Here is a 24,396-nt window from a genome sequence, read left to right on the forward strand (position 1 = left end):
ATAAACTTTAAATTATTTTGTTAAAATAATCCATCTATAAGTTGATTAAAACTTTATTAAATCTATAAAGTGACTTGAGAAGAATTGAATAAAACTTTGAGAGCCTCTTAGATGAGATTGACAGACTGAAACCACATCTATTTTCACTTTTGATGCCTCAGTAAATGATGGTAGAGCAATGGAAAAATTAGAGCCTGCAGCAATTCATATAATGGAAAGGGAATCCAAGAACATGAAATTGCACTAAATTTCTGGAGAATGGGAAGCAGAAGGAGGCTACAGACTACACCATGTGTCAAGGATGGAGCTGAAGTGGCCCAGAGAAACTCTAGGTTAGGGCAGGGCAAGTATGCCAGAGGGTGGAGTGAGAAGTGGGGCTGAAAAGAGGGGATTAGCTGAAGTTTGTTTGGAAAGGAGAGCTCCTGTGTCCTTCCCAAAACTCCAAAAGGGGGAAAAGCCCAAGGCCAGACACTCATGCCCGTGAGCAATAGGAGATTCTTTCTGGTATGACTGCGTGGGTGCTAGCAGGTTGTTTCTGAAATATAGCTCTGTTTCTCATGATGACTCTTGCCCAAATGTTATCATATTCATGTCTTTTTTGAGGGTTTTATTCTTCTTCTTTGTTGCAGAATCCTTTCCTTGACTAATACTGGTTTTTGTTTTTTCCCCAGGAAAAAGAGGGGTAAAAGTTCTCCATCTGTTTACTGTTGGACACTCCTTTCATGTCTTACATATGAGACATGTTTGATATAAATTTATACTATTACCAGCTCTTATTCTCTAGTAAGAGTTTCTGCTGACATCTCACCCACTAACTTCCCCAAGGCTCCTCTCTGACTTGTGAGGGAAAGATGTGAAGCTGTCTTTCTTTGGTTTGGCTCTGTACCTGCACTATGTCTGATGGATACACCAACAACATTGTAATCCTATATAGTTTCTGGCATGCAAGTAACATCTATTCTTAGGGTCCAGTCCCAATAGAAATTTCTTTCTATTTTCATATTCCTTTTTTCATTTTATTAGAGCATAGAGAGCAGATCATCAGGCATCTGGGCTCATCTCTTCTTAACTGGCATTGTGAGACCATAATTTTTTATTTATGCATATCCTCAAATTATGTGAGAATTTCCAAATGAGCAGGAAAGGTCAGTGTGAGACAGGATGGACACAGGGCACCCATCACAAGCTAAATAATATCTGAATGAGGACATGAAGGAGGGATCAGATTCAAATGGGTAGAGAAGATCATGGAGGAGATTCCCAAGCTGGGCAGAAGCATAGAAATACAGACACAGCCGGCATTTATTTATCTGAGCACAACAAAGAGAAAGGTTTTGCTCCTGAGAGGGCTCAGAGAGGGCATTCATGGTAGATTAGGTTGGAAAGGCAGGTAGGGACCAGATGATCATGGGTCCTGAACACCAAGGAAGGGAGATTGTTGTATGTTCCATAAATCACACTAAGCAGAGATTTCACTTGTTGAAAGATGTGTTCCAGAAAGACTTGGAGCAACCCCTCAAAAAGAAGAACCTGTCTTACTGCTGTTGGAGAGAGCAAGGTCAGGGCACCTGCTGGAGAGCTGGCCCCTGCACGTTGTTGTGATGTCTGTCATCAATTCCCTAAATACACAGTTAAGCCAGTGTATAAACACAGAGAGCAAGATAGAAAAACGGAGACCTTTTAGACAAAAAGCGAAGCAAGCATTCAAGGAGTATATGGTAGATATACTTTCTATATGGTAGAAACTGTGTCTCGATCTAAAGAATTCCACCATTGGTTTGGGGATGAAGAGGATATTGCTTGCAGAGCAGCACAGAGCATGTTGACCCAGGACCCAGGGGCAGGTGGCAGTTGCTTGCAGAGCAGCACAGAGCATGTTGACCCAGGGCTCAGGGGCAGGTGGCAGTCACAGATATCCCCTCTAGAGGACAGAAGACAGGAAGCAATGATGGTAATTGTGGCTGCATGAGGTAGGGGATCCAGGATGACAAGACTTCTAAGACTCCATGGCCAGCTTTGACACCGTAGATAATTTCTCAAGGAAGTGATGGAGCAAACTGGCATCACTGATCAACCATGCCCACATTAGCCTGAGGCTTGGCTTATGTTCAAGGTAAACAGAAACGTGAGAACCCAGTACTGCTATTTCACTTTGCCTTTATTTGGTTTATTAAGTCAGATGTGAAAAGCTAAAATCACAAAGCAAAAGGAACAGTCACACCTCAAGGGGAGAATTTTGTTGTTTTCCTGTATCTGAAGAGTGACCTTTAGCAGTAAGTATGGGCCCGAGTAATATGAGTACTTTTTCTTAAAAAAAAAAAGAAAACATACTGATGTTTTTCTTATCACATGCATAATATATGCTCATTGTGGAAAATACAGTTAAATAAAAATCATGGTATTTTCACCACCTTCAAATATTAGCACGTTGGTATATTTAATTCTTTATAAATATGTATATATAAACAAAATATAAAATATATGAAAACATAAATATATATATGCATACACATGAACACTATACAAATAGGATTCCAGGGGCTCCTGGGTAGCATAGTCAGCTGAGCCTCTGACTCTTGCTTTTGGCTCAGGTTATGATTTCAGGGTCATAGGATCGAGCCCTGCTTCAGGCTCTGGAGCTCTGCGCTGAGTGGGAAGTCAGCTCAGGACTCTCTCCCTCTTCTTGGCCCCTCCGCCCCCTTTCTCTAAATAAAAATAGGTAAGTCTTTTTAAAAATTTTAAAAATATAGGATTCCAGTGCACATTCTCTTTGGTAACCTGAAGCAGTATAAATTCAATGATGTTAAGAGTATGATCTTTCCTTGGCAAAACTAATGAAAACAAAATGTATTAAAAAAAAAAACCCTTTTCTGCAGAGATGATAATGACCATATGCTAATGTATACCAGTTATTGGGGGTGAGGGAGGCGAGTGGAAGTTATCACACTGTAAGGAGAGCCTGCGGAAAGCCATGCAGGTGTCTCCTGTGTCCACAGTTGCCTGCTGAAAACTACTCCTCTTGAGACCTGAGGAAGAAGGATGAGGTGATCAGAGTGGGCCCAGTGCCGGTCCTGCAGCAAGAGCCATCCACAGTGCGGGGAGGGTAAAGAACCTATGGTTGCTTTAAAATATGTAAAGTACAAATGAGTCACTTAGGAAAGAACACAGGAATTCATTCCCATATTTATTCCACCATCATCGATGAGTTTTCCGGTGAGTGACTTGTACTTTGAGTCCCTTCATTGGTTCAACAGATGGCAGGTGCTGTTCTGTGTGCTGGTGCCACTGCAACCGAGAGGAAAAATTTCCTACTCTCCTCGGATTTACCTTCTTGTCAGGGGAGGCAAAGAATAAATAAATATTTGGTATGTCAGATGGTCAAGAGCATAATGGAAAAAATTAAGTAGAGAAGGAGATTAGGGGTGCTGGTAGTGAGGGGTAAAGTTTTAAATACTGGAAGTCAGGAAGGGCCTCACTGAGAATGGAATTTGAGCAAAGCCCCAAAGGAGGGGAAGAAGTGAGCTATGAGACCACCTGGCAAGAGGTGTTGTGGTCAGAGGGAAGGGCAGGTGCAAAGGTTCTGAGGCAGGAACAAGCCTGGAGCATTCCAAGGGCAAAAAAGCAGGCTGGAACCAGAGAGAAAGAAAGAGAGGTGCAAGGAATGAAATCAAAGAGAGAATAGGAAGGCAGACTGGGCAGGGTCTTGTCAGCTACAGAGTGATTTGGGAAAGTTCCCAAAGATTTTGGACAGAGGAGTCCAGGATCTGGCCCAGCGTGGCCCTGGGAGCTGTGTGAGAACTGGGGTACACATAAGAAGCAGGGTTAGGAGTGGCAGTAGTGATCACAGACAGAAGCCACCAAGGAAGCTAAATCTCCAGGGATGAGGGCGGAGCCACAGAGTCCAGCCTTGCCAGCTCAGGGGAAATTCTCCTTCAGGTCCAGCCTTGGGGAATGAGGCTTGAACTCTTTACAGCCATGCACAAAGCAGGTGCTCAGTAAGTCTCGATAAATGGGGGACGTTAGGAGAACAAGTGGGACCCTGCTGACAGAGGCCACGGTCAGGACCATGTCAGGCAGATGCCAGAAGGAGCAGTTTGGTGTCCTCAGCCCAGGAAAGAAACCAGGAGTGGGGCAGAGAGCAGGCATAGGTGCCAGGCTCCCTGTGCGGGAGGGAAGCCCAGCAGCCGGCAAAGCCTGCATGTCGGTAAAGGGCAGAGCCTTTGTCTCCTCTGGCGTCTGAGCGTCCCTTCAGTTATCTGCCCAGTATGCATGCTTCGTTCTGTCATCTGTACCCCTGGGGACAGTCTCTTCCATACCCATTGTAGTTTACTTCTGTTTAATCCAGCTTCAGAGCTGTAAGGAGAGGCATGGTGTGATTAGTCAGTGGAGCTCTCAGTTTTTGCCTTACGTCAGCAAAGGTGCTTTGGCAATTGTTTCTCTATTGCTAAATACTGGCTTTCCCCTCCAATTCTTCCCCACTTTCCAAATCTCTATATAGTTATGTGTAACGATAAGCTCTGGGGTTTGCTGAAAAGCAAGCAGAAATGAGAAAGGAGAGGGAGCAAAGATCAGTGAGGGCATGTTGTGGTTGGAAAATGTGCAGCTGTGATTCCATTGGAAATTGACTTCAGATCCATTGTATGATCCAGGTCCCCTTTCTGTAAAATGGAAACATAATATGTGCTTGTAATATAATACAGAGGTCTCCTAGATACAGCAGCCCCTGCCTTGCTGTTAGGAAAGTCTGTTTTCCACGCTATTGATTATTCATTTCTGAGGCCTCCTGGTGGGCCCACAGAGTTGTCCAAGAAAGAAGGATGGCCCCCTAAACACCTTCCCCACTTCAGGCAAGTCACATACTTACTGATGAAGCTCTAAATTTCACACAACTGATGGCCATTCTGTGATAGCTATTTTTACATGTTCTTAATCAGGTTTGTATTTGTTTGCTGGGGGCTCCATAACAAGATGCCATAGGCAGAGTGGCTTCTACAGCAGAAATTTATTTTCTCACAGTTCAGAAGGCTGGACATCCAAGATCAAGGTATTGACAGTGTTGGTTTCTTCTGAGGCCTCTCTCCTTGGCTTGTGGACAGCTGTCTGCTCCCTGCATCTTCACACCATTTTACATCTGTACACACATGCGTGTCCTGTGTCCAGACCTCTTCTTGTAGGGATTGCCAGTCATATTGGATGAGATCATAAAGATCTCATTTTAACTTGATTAAGTCTAAAGACCTTCCTCCAAATGCAATTACATTCTGAGGTACTGGAGGTTAGAACTTGCACTTATAAATTTGGGGGGGAGACACCATTCAACCCAATACAAAGCCTAATCATTCATTTGACAAGCATTTACTGAGCTAGTAAAGTGCTAGGCAGTTAGTTCAGCCAATCAGAGCACAGTCAAGGTCATATTGTCATGTTAAAGGGCCAGTTGGTTTAGATTCCCTGCATATCCCTGCTCAAGGAGAGACCAGAGCATGGAAGCATTGTTGAAACAGGCCCAAGCACATGCAGTGGGAGCACCAGATCATCTTCAGGACGAAAGACAGATAGGTTTCAGCTAGCAGAATGCTACTGGGTGCAGAGAGATAACCCCGGGCCTGTGGCATCCAGAGACAAAGATTTTCCTTTTCCAGCATGTGCCACTGGCCTCGGTCTCAGAATAGACTTGGGGAATATGGATTCAAAGTGAAGGGGCCATTCGCATATTTGGATGGTGTTAGCCATGACACGGTTCAGTCCTAGCAATGACTCAACCATGGCCATATGATTAGCAGCTGTTGATCAAGGGATGTGGGATGGTGAGTGAGGGGGCAGTGTCTGACAGTGGGTGGGCTAAATGAGGGAGCACCCCAGACACTCAGCAGTGGATGAGTAGAGAGCTAAACCTAGAAGCAGAAGCAAGTGAACAGTGAAACAGCATTGGACACAGGCATGGGCTTTATTTTTGTATATCTTAAGCTTTTCATATTTATTATATGATTTTATCCTCCCAACAGACTTGTTGAGTGAATAGGGCAGGGACTATTAATCCTATAAGTTAAAATAGGCAGTGAGGCCCAGAGTGGTCAAATGACTGGCTAAGGCCACACACCTAATTAAACAAAGAGCTATTTCCTGATTCCTTTTCCTAAACTCCCCCCACCCCCCACCCCTTGCAGCTCTGAGACTAGCTGTGGAGTTTGTTAGCAATTATTTGTAAAGGAGCTCATCCCGTCCTTTTAGGCTTTTGGAGGGGGGTAATTTTTGCTGGGTCTGAACCTTGCTCAACTGCCCATCATATGTCAAGAGACATCCTACAGGAGTAACCAAAGGTGCCTCTTATCCTTGAACAGGACTTAAGCCTAGCTCCCCTTTCCCCTCTTAATGCCTAAACTGTAAAGACACTCTCTCCACTCTCATTCCCCTGGGTCACACCCGTGGCCTTCCATGGAGAGACTTAAACTCTCTCCTAGTAAAAGATACATTAACCTTTCCAATCTAACTGCAAAGTGTGGCCCTCCTTAAGACACCAGACCTGAGGCAGGTATCTATGACTTCTGCACCATAGCTCCCAATTACTCTCATAGAACCAACAGCCTTGGCTGGTAAGTGTCCTTTGATATTCCTGGGCTCCCTGTTAGGATGTGTGCTTCTCTCATGGGCAAGGGACAGCCTATCTTGGTCATTAGGTCACCCTCAGAGTAATCACAGAGCTCAGGAATACTTGCTGAAGGAATGGAGAGAGGAAAGAGAAGAGTTCATGAGAGTTTACAAGACCTTTACTCCTGCCTGTCCAAATTCATAGATTATCAGAAGAAACTGGAGGTTGGGGGTGGAACTGATCACTCTTTCCTGGAGCTGGTCCCTGGTGCCTCCATTGTGACTACAGTGCCCAAGGAAGCTGGGCCAAAAGGATGGGTGGTGATAGGCAAACAAGGACTTCAAAGGTCACTTACCTGCAAGAAAGTGATGGAGGGGGATGGGGACAAGAGGGATCATTTCTGTGACCTTGGAAGATAAGTGATGGGGACAAATGAGATGGAGTTCCTGTGGAAGTATGGTAATAGCTATTGATCATGATGCAGGCTAAGAGGGTTGGGTCAGACCTGCCATGGCTCATCTTGGCAGCCACTCACGGATGTGACCCATGCAGTTCAGAATTTGAGTTTTGAGTCTGAATCATTATAAAAAGGCTGGGTGAACCAAAGTGAAACATGCAGATGCAAATTCCAAGAAATAAAAAAATGTGATAACCTTTTTCTCAAGCCCCGAGGCAAATAGCATGCAAAGAAGATATTGATGTGTATGGTGATTGCTACCATGTCCTGACTCTGAAATAGAAGTTGGCCCAGCCCACCTCACACACGGCTATTACGTCCAACCAGCCATAAAATATGACAGTAAAACACTTTGCACACATAAAATGTGCCACGACCGATCCTTACTATTACTTCCCATCATTTAGGGTCTGAAAGTAAATGCCTGCCATTTGTAATAATTTTATGTGACTTTGATGACTAAAGGCTCTTACCAAACAGAAAAGGAGAAACTAGGGTATGTGTGGCAGCCACACATTGTCTTGTAGGTGAAACTGTCTCATTGTAATAAATTTGTTTGGGTTCCTCACATTGAGAAACAATGTTTGCATGTTTGAAAGGTTCTGAAGGTAGATAAAATGCTTTACTCACACCATTTTCCTTAGACTATCACACTGTGAGTAGTTAATATGTTTTCATCAAATGAATTAATGATTGCATATGGTTCAAGATAATTAAAACTATAAGCTTCCAGGTTGGTAGAGAGGGAGCCATCAAATATTGTCCCCATCCCTGGTGCATTTCTTTGTGATTGGAGCAGTTCCTTGGCATTGTTAGAGAACTAATCCAAATTATTTCAATACTGTGCATTTCTCTAAATGTTAGGGTGGTCAAGTTTGAATCTTTCCCTCTCGTACACTGTAAGTACTCTTTGTGGTCATGATTCAATTAGCCATTTTCTTGGAAAATGTCAGTACTAGTTTTATGGCCAGATCAGGGTCCTCTTCATGCCCCTCTCAACCAAAAAATAAAAAATAAAAATATCCGGGATCCCTGGCTGGATCTCTGGCTCAGTGGTTGAGTATCTGCCTTCAGTTCAGGATGTTCCCAGGGTCCTGGGATCGAGTCCCATATCGGGCTCCCTGCAGCGAGCCTGCTTCTTCCTCTGCCTGTGTCTCTACCTCTCTCTGTGTGTCTCTCATGAATGAGTGAATGAATGAATGAATGAATAAATAAATAAATAAATAAACAAAAATTTAAAAATCCCCACACTGCCCTGCATACTCTAGACATTAGATCCCTCATCTCTAAAGAGTAGGGGCTGCTCCAAATACCCCCTTTCAACTTAAGACTCTGTGATTATGTTAGGAAACCCTCAGTCTAATGCCAATAGAAGAGTTTTACTTGGAAGAAAAAAAAAAACTGGATGCTGAAGTAGCTGCTGAGCAGCCTCAACATTTAATAACTGTGCTTGACAATGCATTTCACCTGGTGCTCCTTCTTGAATCATAGCCTCCAATATGCTGTGTTCCCCTGACAGCTGGGGCACCAGTTGGTGAGTTGAGGCAAGATACGTATTTTGCAACCACTCTGTCTCACCCACGCAGGAAACCATTCACCTTCTGCTGACCTAGCAACCAGATCATAAGCTCAACCGAGAAACCAGGGATGGTGAGGAAAAATAGAATGGAAAAGAACAAGATGGCTTCATGCAGGGCCATGGTCCACATTTATTCTCAGTCCCTAAGTGAGACCCCCACATGCTGTTGCCTAAGAAGAGAGAGCTAATATTTAGCAGTGGGGTGATTTGTTTTAATCCTTGAAATTGTTGCATGTTTCCAAAATTCAACTTGTAACAGCTTGACAGGATCAGAAGACAGTTCAACAAATGCTGTGCAGTCATGAACAAGGCTAGTATGGAGGAGGGAGCATAATGTGGAAACGCTGCATGCTCTTACCAGGATTATAGTCCAGAGCCAGTCATAGTTCTTCATTTTGAGTTTAAGATAAAAAAGAAGACAAGCTTGACACCATGAAATATTAACATCAAGCACCAGCCAACAGGTTCATAAAAATTAACTACTCCTTTTACTTTCTGCCTCCGCTGAGTGGCTTCTCATTTGGATTCCAACCAGATCTTGTCATTATCCGATCGATGTAGCCAGTGGCCATCATGGATACTTGGAAATGCCTCTGATGTGCATTCCAGCAGTTCCCATTCATCTCTTTCTCCTCCTAATTTCTGACAAAATACATGTTTGCTTCCATATAAGACTTAGAATTGTATGACAAGGGCATTGGGCTTGTGTCCATTTGGCTGGAATTTGGTGCTGTGGTAACATTTTAATGAGATCTGCTCATTGTAAGTCTTAATTTATAGGAGTAACCAAAACCTGCTACAATTGATGTAACATTTACTGGCATCATGGATTTTGGGAAATGCAGGTGTGAAGTGGGCTTTGAAGGGACACTCAAAGACTGCAGACCCTTGAAGTGTTTGGTTTATCGGAAAACAATGTGAAAAAAGGAATCGTTTTTTAAAAGAGCTATAATAGCAAGTAGAGAAGACAGGATGGTGTTGAGAGAAGGAGGGAGGGTGGAAGAGCTGCTAGGTTTTCCCTCTTTATTACTTCTTTGCTCATCAGCCCCGAACTAGTAGGCATCATTATGGCTTGGGTCCTTGGATATACTTCCATGTCCTCTCCTACATTGTAGGCTTATTCAAATGCCCTCAGTTGATTAAAGTCAACAGGAAGTTTGGGGTGTCAGGGTGCTATCACTTTAAAAGGTATGGTGACTGTCAGGTGTAACTTGTTTGAGATACATTCCAGCATCAGATGTTGTCTGCCGAAGGTTTTGCCAACTGGATGTACAAAAGCCATTAATTCATTTGATGAAAACATATTAACTACTCACATCTTCTCCCTTCCTGGTCTAGGAGCATTCATCTGGGATGCATGTAAGAAGCCCAGAGCAATAGGATCTGACATAATTTGCTGGCCTGGGCACCTAGAGTAAGTGCTGGCAATGGTGTGCCCATCAGATCTGAGTCTTCTTCCAGCCTGTTTGATTGGGTCTCTCCTCCAGTTCCAGTTTTACACTCCACTCCTCTTCCCATTGAACTTGAAGCCCTGTTCTGAACCCCAGAAGATTGGGATGGGGTCTGATGAGCCCAGGCCTCACCTGTCTGGCTCACCTTCTCAGCCCCTGAGACGACCCAGGTTCAGGCATTTGTCTCCAATTTGATGCTCTTTCTATTGCATCACAAACTTCTGAAGACCATAGGTTCATGGAAAGAAAGTTCCCTAGCCTAATCTATATTTAGAGAAAACAAATTTCATCCTATTTTAAATGCCTCAAGGACCACCTGTGTCAAATATTTGAGGTCCCTGGAAGAGAGTATAAATGCAGGTGTGGGATGTATCATGGTGATTGTTTATAATTTGCTTAATCCTGCCCCCCTCCATTCATCAGATAATAACTGAGTCTTATGAATAAAAAACACTCAGAGATTTGGGAGAGGACATTGTTGGGTTTCAGACATGGCCTGTGAGCTATGGCAGTAGAGTGGTGTTGAGCAGGGATAAAGGACAATGCTTGAGGGGCACCTGGGTGGCTCAGTGGTTGAGCATCTGCCTTTGGCTCAGGTCATGATCCTGGAGTTCTGGAATCAAGTCCCGTATCAGGCTCCCCACAGGGAGCCTGCTTCTCCCTCTGCCTGTGTCTCTGCCTCTCTCTCTTTATTCTCAAGAATAAATAAATAAGGTCTAAAAAAAAAAAAAAAGGACAATGCTTGGAAAGGCTGAGGATCTTTAAAAATAAAACACATGGTCATGCTGTCTCATTGCCCTTTTCATCCTTGCCCTGCCCTGGCATAGCTCCACAGAGTTAGTACAGAAGTCACAGGTTGGGGCACAGTCCCCCACAAGATGCCTCTCATGTCAGACCACAGTCACAAGCTCCGGGGTTTCCAGGCCACCCACACTTCTGACCAGCTGGCTGCAAATGCGGGGGCTTCTCACTACCACCACAGTTTCATTCACTTACGAAACTGTCAGGAAAGTGCTAGCCTTATAATTACAGTTTGATTGTACAAAGAAAGACCAAGCCAAATGAAGGGGTACATGTGACAAAGTCTGGAGGGGTCCCAAACATGAGTCTATCAGGATGATTCATCAGCTGGACACATCAACATATGATCAGCAATAGGGAAAGCTCAACTGAGCCTTTGTGTCCAGAATTTTTATGAGGATTTTATTATGTAGGTATGATTGATCCAGTCATTGGTCTTATGGTTGAAGTTATTCTCTAGGTTCTCCTCCACCCCCTTCCCCAATTCTCAAGTCACGTGGGTGGTCTTTCTGGCATGGCTGCATGCTATCCTGCAACTTTCTAGAAGCTCACTAGGAGTCACCTCATCAGCATAAGCTCCAATGTAGTCCCAGAGGCCCACCATGGGTAACAGACTTTCCTATCATAGGGAAGTTCCCTACCAGGAACCTAGGCAAAGACCAGACACATTCTTCATTGTCCTGCCTTCTTCCTCTCACTGAAAGTCCAAGAGCCTGGGAAGAAAACCCCTGGCTAAGTCAGCAGCTCTCATCCCTAATTATTTACAAGTGGGCTTCCTTTCATAAACCCTGAATTAAGAACAAAGGCAAAACCACATTTATTTTACAAATTTTCTTTCCCATAGGATTCTTTTTAGCTCAAATTACTCAGGGCATTTCAAATCTAATCATAACTCCACTGTATGGTATGTTTGCTATGAGCTGGTCCTGCACTTGGAGAGCCAGGGGCTGGAGGCAGACTGTCCCCAGATCCCATCTCAGACCCACCACTTCTTAGCAGTGGGACCTTGCAGGCCTGCTCTGGGCTGTGTGGTCCTGGGCAAAAATTTTTGCAGTCCCTCATCTGTATACAAAAATTTGAGTCATCCAGAATCCTGGTGTCATGTGAAAGAGCTACCCTGTTGACCAGTAGGCAGGACCTGCTTGGTGGGACACCCTCTTGATTCTGGGCCTTGTCTGGGGCTCTGGGACAACCCTTAGGCACAAGTATCTGAGCAACTTGCCCATCTGGTCTCCCCCAACAAGGGTGTTAAATTGAGAGGTGGGGAGAAATGAAGACTAAGGCCTCTGCTGATCCCACTGCCTCTCAAGTGAAGGAGGGTCTAAGGCCTAGAGTCTGACCATTTCTCCCAGGTTGTCAGTGTCTGAGGCTGTTGCTGGACATTGGGTGAGCTACTTAATCTGTCTGTGGCTCAGTTTCCTCATCTGGGGAAGATGAGAGTAATAATAGTGCCAATATTAATAATAATTAATAGTAATCTCTTAGGGTAAGGAGAAGGACAAAATGATTGACTATATGTAAAGTTCCTGAGAGTAGAGCCTGGCACAAATAAATTCACCTCAGATGCTAACTCAGTTTTTATTGTTGCTTTTACCTTTTAAGTAATCTATACAATTCTATAAAATACTTATTTTTATTCACATTTTACTGATGAGGAAATTGAGATCTTTAGCAAATTAAGATAATTTGTCCAAGGCCACACAAATATTTGTAAAGTGTTTGAGCTAGAATCTGAATCCAGGTTAGGCTGACTCTGGGGCCTGCCCGTTGTACTGTATGCTCCATTGTCTTCTATTTACTCAAAAGTTGAATTTATGATATCCTTTAAAAATCAAAGGTAATTCATAAAGCTGCACTTTCATGGTCTGTTATCAGTACAGGGCATTCTTTCTGGAATGCAGGCTGCAGGTAGATACAAACCCTGGCTGCTAGAAGCAGATGCTGAGCAGCAGAGTGCAGCCTGTAATGCCAGGTCATTAGGAAGCATGTAAACTACAATTACTTCTCAACGCAGCACCCAGTGCCCCAACCTGCCTTCCTTCAGGAACCACCTGAACTTTATTCAGCCCTTCTTCATAGGCTCCGCCAAGCACTGGAAGCTCCTCTCTATTCTCCAAATCCCCAGGAATGTTCAAACATCCCTATTCTTCCGCTTTGGCTTTGAGAGGGAGATTTTCAAAAAGGAGCCTCTAGCCATGCTGCAGCTTGGGGAGGAATCAGTGGCATGCTGATGGGCAGAGTTGAAAAAGAAATAGATAATTCCAGAAGCAGCCCGAAGGCAGCTTCAGGAGGAGAAAAGGCATTTTAAGTTACATATAGAAAAAAAAAATGGTTGGAAGTTACAGGAATCCACCAAAGTGAGATGAGTCATATATAGGCGGAATGAACCATTTGGGTTAGGGCCTGGTGCAAAGTTAAGAATATCTGCACCAGGTATAGATTCTGACATCACGTTTGGAGATCTGGATCGGAAAGATTGGAGAGAAAGGAAGGGAAAGGAAGTCAGACCCACTGTATGGAGAAGCAAGTTTCCCAACCAGGGAGCCTCCTTGCTGGAATTATCCCGGGTGCACTGATGTCAAGGGCATTGCCAATAAGTTCAAAAATTTAGTGGTAGCACCTCACTATGATTCTGACATGTGTGGCCAGGGATAGTCGTTGACATTTGTGACTCTGTGGGGGTTTTCGCAGAGCAAAATAGTTTCAAACGGTTCTACAAGACTGAATGATTCCCCTTTGGAAAATTGAATGTGATAACAGCCCACGAAAATCCACCTATTCAAGCCTTCAGATGATTGGGCTCAGATTAGTCGAGATTTTCACCATGTTAGGATAAGTATAATTTAGCATTTTTATTTTTGATTCAGAGGTGGTCAGAGAGACCTTTTCAGAGAGGCAGGAAATGAGGCCGGTGAGAGCAACTGTGAATGGAAATGTCAGGATGCTGGGAGCCAGTGCAGGGGAAACAGCGCTGAGCCAAGAGCAGCAGCAGGTAATTTCAAAAGGTGAAGGTCAGCTAATTTCCCTCGGTGGGGATGGGAGAGCGCTTTTCAGCAGACCAGAGGCTCTGCAGCTCACACTTCCGGAGGCTCAGCCAAGGTCACACTGGCCAACTGGAGGCAAGATGGAGAGTGGTCTCGAAATGTCCTCACTGCTGAGTAGCTGGATCCATGCATGCAATCAAGCCGTGAGTTCTGGATGTTTTCCACCACTCTCTGTATTCAAGATTAGGGGGCTAGCTATAAGTGACATTTGTCTACAAGGTCCTTTGTCCTTTGGTTTTTAGCCTCTATCCTGGACACTGGGCTCTCCCTTCACAAGGGCCTCTATTCACGGAGTTGATTTAATTAATAGATCTATTAATTTATACTAAAGTTTTGTTCGTTTAAAACATTAAAAGATACATTCCATCCCCAATGTCTCTTTGTCCTTGTTAATAATAATGAGGTAGAGAAGATAATGCTTCTATCAGGAGGGGATTTGAGGGAGCCTTCTCTCTCCCTTGAACCTTCTTTTGGTTCCAGGGCTAACTGATTTTGAAGGCAGGAAGCTCAAATTCTAGTCCCTTGCCACCAGGATGCTGTGTGACCTCAGGCAAGTCACTTCACCTCTCAGTCTTGTTTTTCATCATCTAAAATTAGGGCAATGGGACGCTCTCTAAAAATCCCTTTAGAAGTCTTCCAAATGCTACCTGTGAGTTATCTGTGGGTGTATAGCCAAGTATGTTAGCCTAGCTTTGGTCCAGTCTCACAGAACAGCCCAAGAGGTGAGCAGTTACTATGCCAGTGGGTTGAAAGGGGATTGAGGGCAGGGCTGCTGAAAGGGGCAGAGGAAGCTGATGAGAAAGGATACAGAGACCTGCTCCCCCTGCCCTTTCTGGCCTGGATTTTCCGGGAAATGCGATTGGAAGCAAGGGTTGTTGTTGACATCGTGGACATTAATGTCAGCAAACCTTTTGCCTTCTCTCATCGTGCACCCTGGGAGGCAGCTCTTCTCAACATGGGCCCAGCTGCCAGCCTATGATACATTTGGAAGCTAGAGAGAAAAGATGAAAATAAATAGTATTTTAAAAATATCCTCTAAAACAAAGCCCATTCCTCATCCCAGCACTCTGTAAATAATGCTTTGCTGCCCTAGTGACTAAAGATTTCAAACTAGGGATCATCCTGCTCCAGAAGTACTTTTCCTGGTTCCTATTAGGATTTGCACAACAGTCTGTGATGAAAAGTCTTGACAGCTGCTGTTTACATTGTAGGTGGGAAGAGGTGAACCAAAATGGAATTGTCTGTGTTTCTTCTGTCCTGCCATCAGATAGCATTTACCTTCGGCTGAACTTGCCAGCTCAAGGAGCTCCACTTTACCAAAAAACTAGCTTGGGGTGACGCCTGGGTGGTTCAGTGGTTGAGCATCTGCCTTTGGCTCAGGTTGTGATCTGGGGGTCCTGGGATCGAGTTCCTCATCGCGTTCCCCACAGGGAGCCTGCTTCTCCCTCTGCCTAGGTCTCTACCTCTCTGTCCGTATCTCTCATGAATAAATAAATAAAATCTTTAAACAAATGAACAAACAAGCCCTGAATGAAAGCCTATGTGGAACTTTGAGCTAAGGAGGAAGGGAAGGCAGAGGTCAAGTTTCTTGGCACCTAAAACACCATCTTTGGTCCTTCTCTGGGTTCAAAGCACTGGCTTTTGCCTGGGAATTCCTCACAACTTGAACTGACAGCAGTGACTTCTACTACTGATCATACAAGGCAGGTCCAGCACCTGGTGCTGGGCTCCCCACCTGGCCAAGGGCCCGCATCCACATCAGTCACTGGAGGCCTCTCCGGGATGTAATGAGACCCAGGCTGGATCTGAGAGGAGGGTGTCTAAGCTCAGGCCAGGGGAGTGGCTTTACTCCTCGGTGTTCAGTGTTGCCCGCGTGACTTGCCATCTCATTTCTCTTGGTTCTTGCTGCTAAAGGCCCCTCAGTGTGTGGTCCTAGAAAGACCTCCCTGTTCTGCATACACAACCAATGAGCTGTGCGGCGTCTTCAAGACCCAAAATAGAAAGGCCGCAGGCATGCTGCACCCTGACAGGCCATTTCGTGCTTGAGAAGAGCCTGCTCACTCTGGGGCTGTGGGGTGGGCTTCTCCGAGAAGACCTAACACCTGTCGGGGGTGGGTCTCCAGGACAGCAGTGCTGACCCTCAGTGCAGAGGGCATACAGCTCTAAGTTATCACTCTAATAGTTCCAATAATCATTTCCACTCTAGCAATCACAGCATTATTGCTGAGCCCTGGTTTCCACCCCTCCACCCCACACCACCCAATATGAAAAAAAAATGCATTGCTTTCTAAGATTAAACAAGCTAAATACACTGATTTTAGGATTTCTGAGGGTAAGAGGGGTGCTTGGATATTAACATCAGACCAAGCTATTAGGAAGAAAGAAGGGAAAAAGCTTTAAACAAACAAACAAAAGCCTTTTTCCTGTTCTGCTAATCCACCTTGAGATTTGATGACTCATGTTGTGTTGCCTTGGTAACCATGACATAAGGAGAGAGAGAGAGAGAGGGAGAGGGAGAGAGAGAGAGAGACTGTGTGTGTGTGTGTGTGTGTGTGTGTGTGTGTGTGTGTGTGTGTGTTGGTGGGGAATCCTTTAGCACCTCCATCCTGTGCCACATCCTGTGAGTGCTGAGAGCAGACCCTGCCTGTGTGGCTATAGCCCATTTGCACCTGGAATCATTTTGCTGTCACATGGTCTGAGCGTGGGCTGCTTGTCATTGATCATTTTCTCTGGGTGAGCAGTTCTGATGGATAGGGTATGTGTCAGTTGGCCCAAGGGCATCTAGAACATGATTAGAGGCTCCAGGAGCCTTTCCCTGTCCCCCTCCCCAGCTATCCTGATGGGAACTGTGGTTCCTCCCTTCAGAGGAGGCTGCTGTAGCCCTGAGGTGCTTTTGGTTCTTGGAAAGTCTGGCCTGTCCTCCCAGTCGGTGACTGTGGCCCTGGGTAATGACAGCCAGGTGGGCACATTTGATCAAGAATAGCAGAGGCTGCCTGTCTCAGCACAGCACTACCTGCTGGGGAAGGATGGGCAGATTGATGTGTGGGCTCCTAGCCTGTCTTCTCTGTCTCTAAATCCAAAGAGAAACTCCTCTGATCTCAGGTTTGCTCTGGAATGCCAGCTGCAGAGAAACAGCTACAACATGGCTTAAGGTAGACCCTCTCTCTAAAGCAGAATTTACAGTAATGGCTAAACATTCCGGTGAAATTGGAGTACAGCAAATCCTTTCACACACAAATGCCTCAGCCAATCTATCCTATACTCTGGGAAGACCTCTGGATTCAGCAAATCCTCTGCAATTAATGAACCTATGCAGTGACCATTTTATGTGGTTCTAGTCCAGTAACTGTTCCCGATATCATACAAAGCTTTGTACAACGAGATTTATGAAAGGATGACTCGCATCCAAGAATAAGTGGTGTTATTAAAAGGCAGCATGGAGTAGTCAAAAAACTGCCTACTTACAAGGAGTGTGAGCTTGAGCAAGTCTCTACCTCAATGAGCTTCAGTTTATTTATTTTTAACAGTAAAGACAGTTATACCTTTCAGGGTCACAGTGAGAGTTCGGGGTGTGGGAAAGTGCTTTGTGATCTGAGATGTGACATTCCAGCAGAGGTTAATACCATTGTTATAGACTGGATTTGAATCCAGCACAAGTACATCAGAACAAGAGCCTTGGCGTTGTTTTGTCATGAGACTGGCGATGTTTTCCATTGACACTATCAAAACAAGTTTGGAATTTTGTTAGAATCCCATGTTTTATACTTCAGGTATGCAATTTCTAGTCCCTTGGTGTCATGCAAACAGGAGAATGAAGTTGTAAGGGGCAAAGGAGATGGAATAATGACACCTCTTGCAAGCTGTTACTAATCAGGCAGTATAGTGTAAAGGTTAAGTGCAGAGGCTTGCAAGTCAGACACACCTGTGTTCCTGTTGGCTTCCCTACTTCCTAGTCTGACATTAGGTAAGTCCCTTTTTAGTTCTCAGTTTTGTCTTCATAAAATGACTTTTGTAAATGAGCCATAATAATGACTCATTGGTTTCTTGTGACATTGAAGTAAGCCAACTCACATAAACACTTAACCCACTAATGGTACACAGTAAGTGCTCAAAAGTGTTAGTTATGAATAGTTTCTATAATCTGTTTATATTGCCTAATCACCTAATGTTCCTTTCAAATATGGAACTTAAAATCCACTCCATTCTGATTACATTTTGCTGCGGGTTCAAAGTATTAGAACACACACACCCACACCCACAATAGAATTTCTGACTTTGAAGTTATAGTATTTAATTTACATGTAATAATACAGTCGACCCCTGAACAATGTGGGAATTAGGGGTGCTGACTGACCCCAAACACAGTAAAAAATCTGTGTATAACTTTTGTTTCCTCAAAAACTTAACTATTAATAGCCTGGTGTTGACTGGAAGCCTTACAGAGAACATAAATAGTTGATTAACACATATTTTATTTGTTATATTATTATATACTGTCTTCTTAAAATATAGTAAGTTAGAGAAAAAATGTTATTAGGAAAACCATAAGGAAGAGAAATACATTTATAGTACTGTACCCATAAAAAAAAAATCCGATATGTCATTTGCAAATATCTTCTCCCATTACTCAGCTATTAGAAATGACAAATACCCACCATTTGCTTTAACGTGGATGGAACTGGAGGGTATTATGCTGAGTGAAGTAAGTCAGTCGGAGAAGGACAAACATTATATGTTCTCATTCATTTGGGGAATATAAATAATAGTGAAAGGGAATATAAGGGAAGGGAGAAGAAATGTGTGGGAAATATCAGAAAGGGAGAAAGAACGTAAAGACTGCTAACTCTGGGAAACGAACTACGGGTGGTAGAAGGGGAGGAGGGCGGGTGGTGGGAGTGAATGGGTGACGGGCACTGGGTGTTATTCTGTATGTTAGTAAATTGAACACCAATAAAAAAAAATAAAAAAAAATAAAAAAAAAATCCATGTATAAGTGGGCCTGTGCAGTTCAAACCGTGTTGTTTGAGGGTCGACTCTAATGTGTTAGGCATCTAGCATAGTGCCTAGCGCACATTGAGTGTTCTAGAACCTGTTGAAGGTTTGATGAAGACATGTTGTAAAACGTCTGTAATGTCAATGTGATGATTAATTTTATATGTCAACTTGACTGGACCATGGGGTGCCCAGATATTTGGTCAAATATTATTCTGGATGTTTCTGTGGAGTTTTTGGATGGAGTTCATATTTAAATAGGAAGATTATGTAGGGCAGCCCCAGTGGCCCAGCAGTTTAGTACCGCCTTCAGCCCAGGGTATGATCCTGGAGACCTGGGATCAAGTACCACATCAGGCTCCCTGCATGGAACCTGCTTCTCCCTCTGCCTGTGTCTCTGCCTCTCTCTCTTTCTCTCTTATGAATAAATAAATAAAAATCTTTAAAAAATAAAATAAAATAAATTATGTAAAGCAGATTGCCCTTCCTAATATCAGTGGACCTCTTCCAATCAGTTGAAGGCCTGAGTAGTACAAAAAAGTTATCCTTCCCATAAGTAAGAGGGAATCTCTCCCTGCCTGACTGCCCTTGAACTGGGACATTGGCTTTTTTTCCTGCTTTGGGGCTTGAACTGAAATATTGGCACTTCTTGGGTCTTGAACCTGATGGCCTTTACATGGGAACCCACCATCACCAGCTCTTCTGGTTCTTAGACCTTCAGATTGAGACCAGAACTAAACCATCTGCTTTCCTGGGTTACCGACCTGCCAATTCATCCTGCAGATCTTGAGACTTGCCCACCTCCATAATTATGAGAGCCAATTCCTTTTAATAAATCTCTCTCTCTCTCCATATATATATATGTATATATATATATATCATATATATATAACATACATATATATACACACAAACACAAGTATTTTACATAAATACACATACATATAAATATATAAATCCTATTATGTGTATCATATAAACATGCATAAACCCTCTCTTTCTCCCTCTATATATATCCTATTGATTCTGTTTCTCTGGTGAACACTGGCTAATATAACAAGACCCAGGAATTTGGATTGACTTTGGTGAGCACTGTGGAGCAGCCATTGATGATTACTGAGTAGTGCAGTTCCTAATAATATCTGGGCTTTAGGAAGACAATTCTAGAATAGTATGCAGAATAGATTGAGTAGAAGAAAGGTTATATCTAGAATGCCAGAAATAGAACTGTGACAGCAAGAATAGGGAATGGGATCCATTGAGAAACGTGACCAATGTAAGACCTACAGGAAGGACTTTGAACAGATTGGACCGGGGCCAGAAGAGAGGAAGGAGTGAAGATGAATGTGATGTTTCTAGATCAGGAACTGTGGAAAGATGATGCTAGTGTGGAAGTGGGGAGTCAGGGAGGGAGTGCTGGGGGCAAGAGGGCCACATGTTCATTGAACTGTTGAGTTGGGGTGGGATTGGTAGAGGTGTATTAATGTGGAAGTACTTATGAAGATCAGAAGAGAGGGCAAGCCTGAAGTCAGGTAAAGGGGGCCTCTGCCTCAGGATAATTGCCAAAGCCATTGGACTCTCTGCCCACCTCCAGGATGGGCGGGAGAAGGCACTCCAGGGAAAGAGTGGTCAGAGAGGCACAAGAAAGGAGAGGGTAGAGCATCACAGAGATCAAAAGCTGTGAGCATTTAGACAAGGATGAACAAGGTCAAGCAGTCCCTTCCTATGAGTCAGGGAGGAGGAAAGAACTGAGGCTGCTGGATTTGTAATGAGGAGGCCCCCAGGGACCCTGAGATAAACTCTTTAAAAAAAAAAAAAAAAAAAAAGCAAGCATGGGAAGGGGCCTGGGTGGTCCAGACATTCATCACTTATCCAGATACAACTAACCATACAATGGCTGTAGGCACCAGCAGTTCAGAGCAGGCCCGAGGCTTGCCAAGGACAATGCCATCCCTTCCAGAAGCCACATGTACGGGTGACCATGTAATGAAATGAGCAGAAGTCAGGAAACATGGTCTTAACAAGCTGTGTGACTGGGGCAGTTTTCATCTTTATGTTCAGGTTCTTGTCTCTAAAATAAAATGGCTGATCCAGGTGATCTCTAAAGTAGTAGATAATAGAACACAACTATTTTACACTTAATTTACTCTCTGTTGTAGGAACCAAATTCAATTGATTAAAAAAGAAAGACATTGAAAACAAGACTCCACCATGTCCCTTAACAGATTTTCCTCTCCAGTTTCCTACCCCAGCTTAAGTCAACATCTGGTCTTGGCTCAGTCACCATGCTGCTCTGTTTCAAAATCCTTAAGACAGAGGAGGGAAAGGGGAGAGGAATGACCAAGTGCCTCTTTCTTCTCCTAGTGATTTCCTTTGGAGGAAAGGCTGTGTGGTACATGAGAGGGGGGGAAGATAATTTTTATTTGAGCCTCACCTCACTATAATTCTTCAGGTCATCTGGAGGAGGTATTATTTTCCATATTTCATAGATGATAAAACTGAGGCCAGAGAGGTTTAGTGATCTCTCTAAACTCACACAATTAATTAAACATTTACTGAGCACCTTCTAAGCTCTACTTCCAGGGAAACAAAGATGAATATGGCATTAACTAGCTGTGTGATCTAAAGCAAATGGCTTCACCAATCTGGCTTCAGTTTTATCCTCTTAAAAAAAGAGGGTGATTCTGCTCTGTAATTCACTGGGTTCTTTCATTCTATACCTGTTCAGATTCTGTGCCTATGTCTCTTCATGCTCCTGCTCTATCATTCAAAAATTCTGGAGCCTTTTCCTGGGCTCTGAAGTCTAGGATATGTGAGCCTCTAGATGCAGAGGTCTTGGGCAAAGGATGAGGCACCAGTTTTCTCGGGCAGGTGTAGTTAGACAGGTGGCTGTGAAAATGATTAGCCTCTGTGTTTCTGAGATCATGGGGAGGAGGAGGCATAGGAGAGGATATTAGGATTCCCACCAGATTGTTTACTGGGGTAAGTATTTTAAAGCTAGTACCCCCTTTTTCTACCTAGGGTGCTTACTGTATGGAACATTCTTTAGCATATTTTCAGTCTTACATCTCCCACAAGGGACAGCAGATCATTGTTCAGTCAGTTTCCCCAATCTATCCTTGCTATTTTAATCCTTGTGGTTGTGAATTATCAGTAGCAGAGGACAAATCAGATTAAAATGATAAAATGAGGGGATCCCTGGGTGGCTCAGAGGTTTGGCGCCTGCCTTTGGCCCAGGGTGTGATCCTGGAGTCCCGGAATCGAGTCCCACATTGGGCTCCCTGCATGGGGCCTGCTTCTTCCTCTGCCTGTGTCTCTGCCTCTCTCTCTATCTGTGTCTCTCATGAATAAATAAATAAAATATTTTTAAAAAAAGATAAAATGATCAGTGTCAATGTATATGCACCCATTTGTATGCAAGTTCATGAACTTGATTGACTGTGAATCCATTAGAGAATTCTGCGTGACTGCTTTGCCAGGGTAGTAGAGGCTTGGAGCATGAACTGTAGAACCAGATTGTAGGGCTTCCAGTCTGGCTCTCACATTCTCTCGGTATGCATCGTGGTGATGGCTTAGCCTCTTTGTGTCCTAGTTTCCTAGCTGTAGAATGGAGAGAATAACAGTACCTGCCTCACAGGCTTATTTTGAGAACAAAATGTTATAATTCATGTAAAGTGCTTAGAGCAGTGCTGGCACACAGTAAAAACTTAAAAATATGAACTACTAATCAGTTCTTATTATTTATAGGCAATTAGCTCAGTCTCACACAATGTCTCCACATTGGCTCTTTGAGGGTCCATAATTCAGCCTTCCTTAGAGTAACCTGAGAGACTGACACCAATTTCCTTAGACATTTCAGGGACCACCAGGCAACGTTATTATCTCTTTTTATTAATGAAAAACTTGAAGTGAAAAATTAAGGATCAGTTTGTTCCAAGTTCCCTTGTACCTCTATAACTCAGATGGTAGTAGAATCCAGAAATTTCATTGACCTTGCTCATCTTATTGTCAAACCACATTGGCTATAGGGTGCACGGGGAGTTTCTCAGCACAGTCAGAGGGATCCTGTTCTACCCCTTAAAACACAGCTGGTCTTTTCAGTGAAAGGGCCGTACTGGGAGACTCCAGTGCTCTCCCTAAAAGTCTCCTTATACTTGAAGCCCTCACAACACTCGCCTGTGTCCAGGTGCTCCCTTGCCTTCAGTCCTCAAGTTCACAGTCAGCTGGGCCAAAGTTGATTCTTAGGAGGCCTGGGACAGAGGATGAGACCATGTTTCTTCCTCTCTCTTGCCATGCTAGGCCCTGCAAAATTGCTACTGCCCTTGCAAGCTGTGGGGAGGGAGGTTTTTAGAAACTGTATTATTTTTTTCTTCATTCAAAAAAATATTCTTGGGATGCCTGGGTGGCTCAGTTGGTTAAGCGCCTGCTCTTGATTTTGGCTCAGGGTTCTAGGGTCCTGAGATCAAGCACCCTGTGGGGCTCTGCACTCAGGGGTGAGTCTGCTTGAGGATTCTCTCTTCCTCTCCCTCTGCCCCTTCCCCCACTCCCATGTGCTCGCTTTCTCTCTCTCAAATAAATATAAAAATCTTAAAAAATATATTCTTTATAAAAATTAAGTTTAGATTATTTAGATAAACAAAAAGAAACAAAAATTCACCTATAACCCTAAAAATTTATTACTCATAAATACCTATCAGGTTCAAAAAGACTATCAAAAGTGAAGAATCTAAAAATTCAGCATTGTGAAGAGTCATCATTGGGCCTAGAGGTGACTAAAGAATCAAAGATTTTAATCATAATCATTTACATTCACCTATCTTTTTTCCCCCCTAAACTCCCAACAAAAGGAATTTGAATTGGAAAAGATGTAGGAGGACTTGCTGGCTATTTTCGATACAGAAAACACTACACTTAAAATGTATTGTATAAAGGATAGAAGGGTAAATTCCACAAGGGAAAGATCTAGGGGTTGGTCGTGACTATGTCACACAGGAAACCCTGATCACTGTGACTGCATCACACAGGAAGCTGTGATGCCAGAGAACAGAACCCAATTAATTGGAGATCAGGTTAAAGCCACATCCCTGTCTGGAAGTTGTTAGACTCACACATGAGCCAACATGGGGGAAATAGTATGTTTGGATTGTGGCAAAGCCTTTGTTAAACTTTCCTCATGTCAAATTAGGTGGATTAGTTCATTAAATGATCATAAATCAAAGGCTCTAATTCATGGATAGAGGCAAATGTGCAGGAGATCTCTGCAGGTACTTTGCTATACTTGCAGGTTAGCCCAGTCTTTGTTTAACACATTCACCCATGATTTAATTGAAAAAAAATGGAAGGTCAGATCTGCACATGCCATAAAGCCAGTGAAGGACACCGCATAGACTGAATGGCAAAATCAGGATCCAGAAATATCTTAATCTGAATGGAAGTTCTAATTCAATAAGAAGGAATTTAGAAGGAATAAATGTTGAGCTCTG

The 24,396-nt window shown here is 43.6% G+C and overlaps 1 long non-coding RNA gene across 3 annotated transcripts in view; it reads right to left on the bottom strand.

The window, feature by feature from the left end:
• Positions 1–3,171: 3,171 nt before the first annotated feature.
• Positions 3,172–24,396, bottom strand: part of LOC102155649 — a 26,987-nt gene continuing 5,762 nt past the window's right edge. The window contains exons 3-4 of one of the 3 annotated variants that reach the window (XR_005371534.1): positions 14,830–14,912; positions 3,172–4,353 (exon numbers count right to left, since the gene is read on the bottom strand). This is a non-coding gene — a long non-coding RNA (uncharacterized LOC102155649). Of the gene's footprint in view, positions 14,913–24,396 lie in introns of all 3 variants that reach the window. The other 2 variants (XR_005371535.1, XR_005371533.1) reach the window with 2 other exon arrangements.

Source organism: Canis lupus, chromosome 16 (genome assembly GCF_011100685.1).
Source record: "Canis lupus familiaris isolate Mischka breed German Shepherd chromosome 16, alternate assembly UU_Cfam_GSD_1.0, whole genome shotgun sequence".
Taxonomy (NCBI): domain Eukaryota; kingdom Metazoa; phylum Chordata; class Mammalia; order Carnivora; family Canidae; genus Canis; species Canis lupus.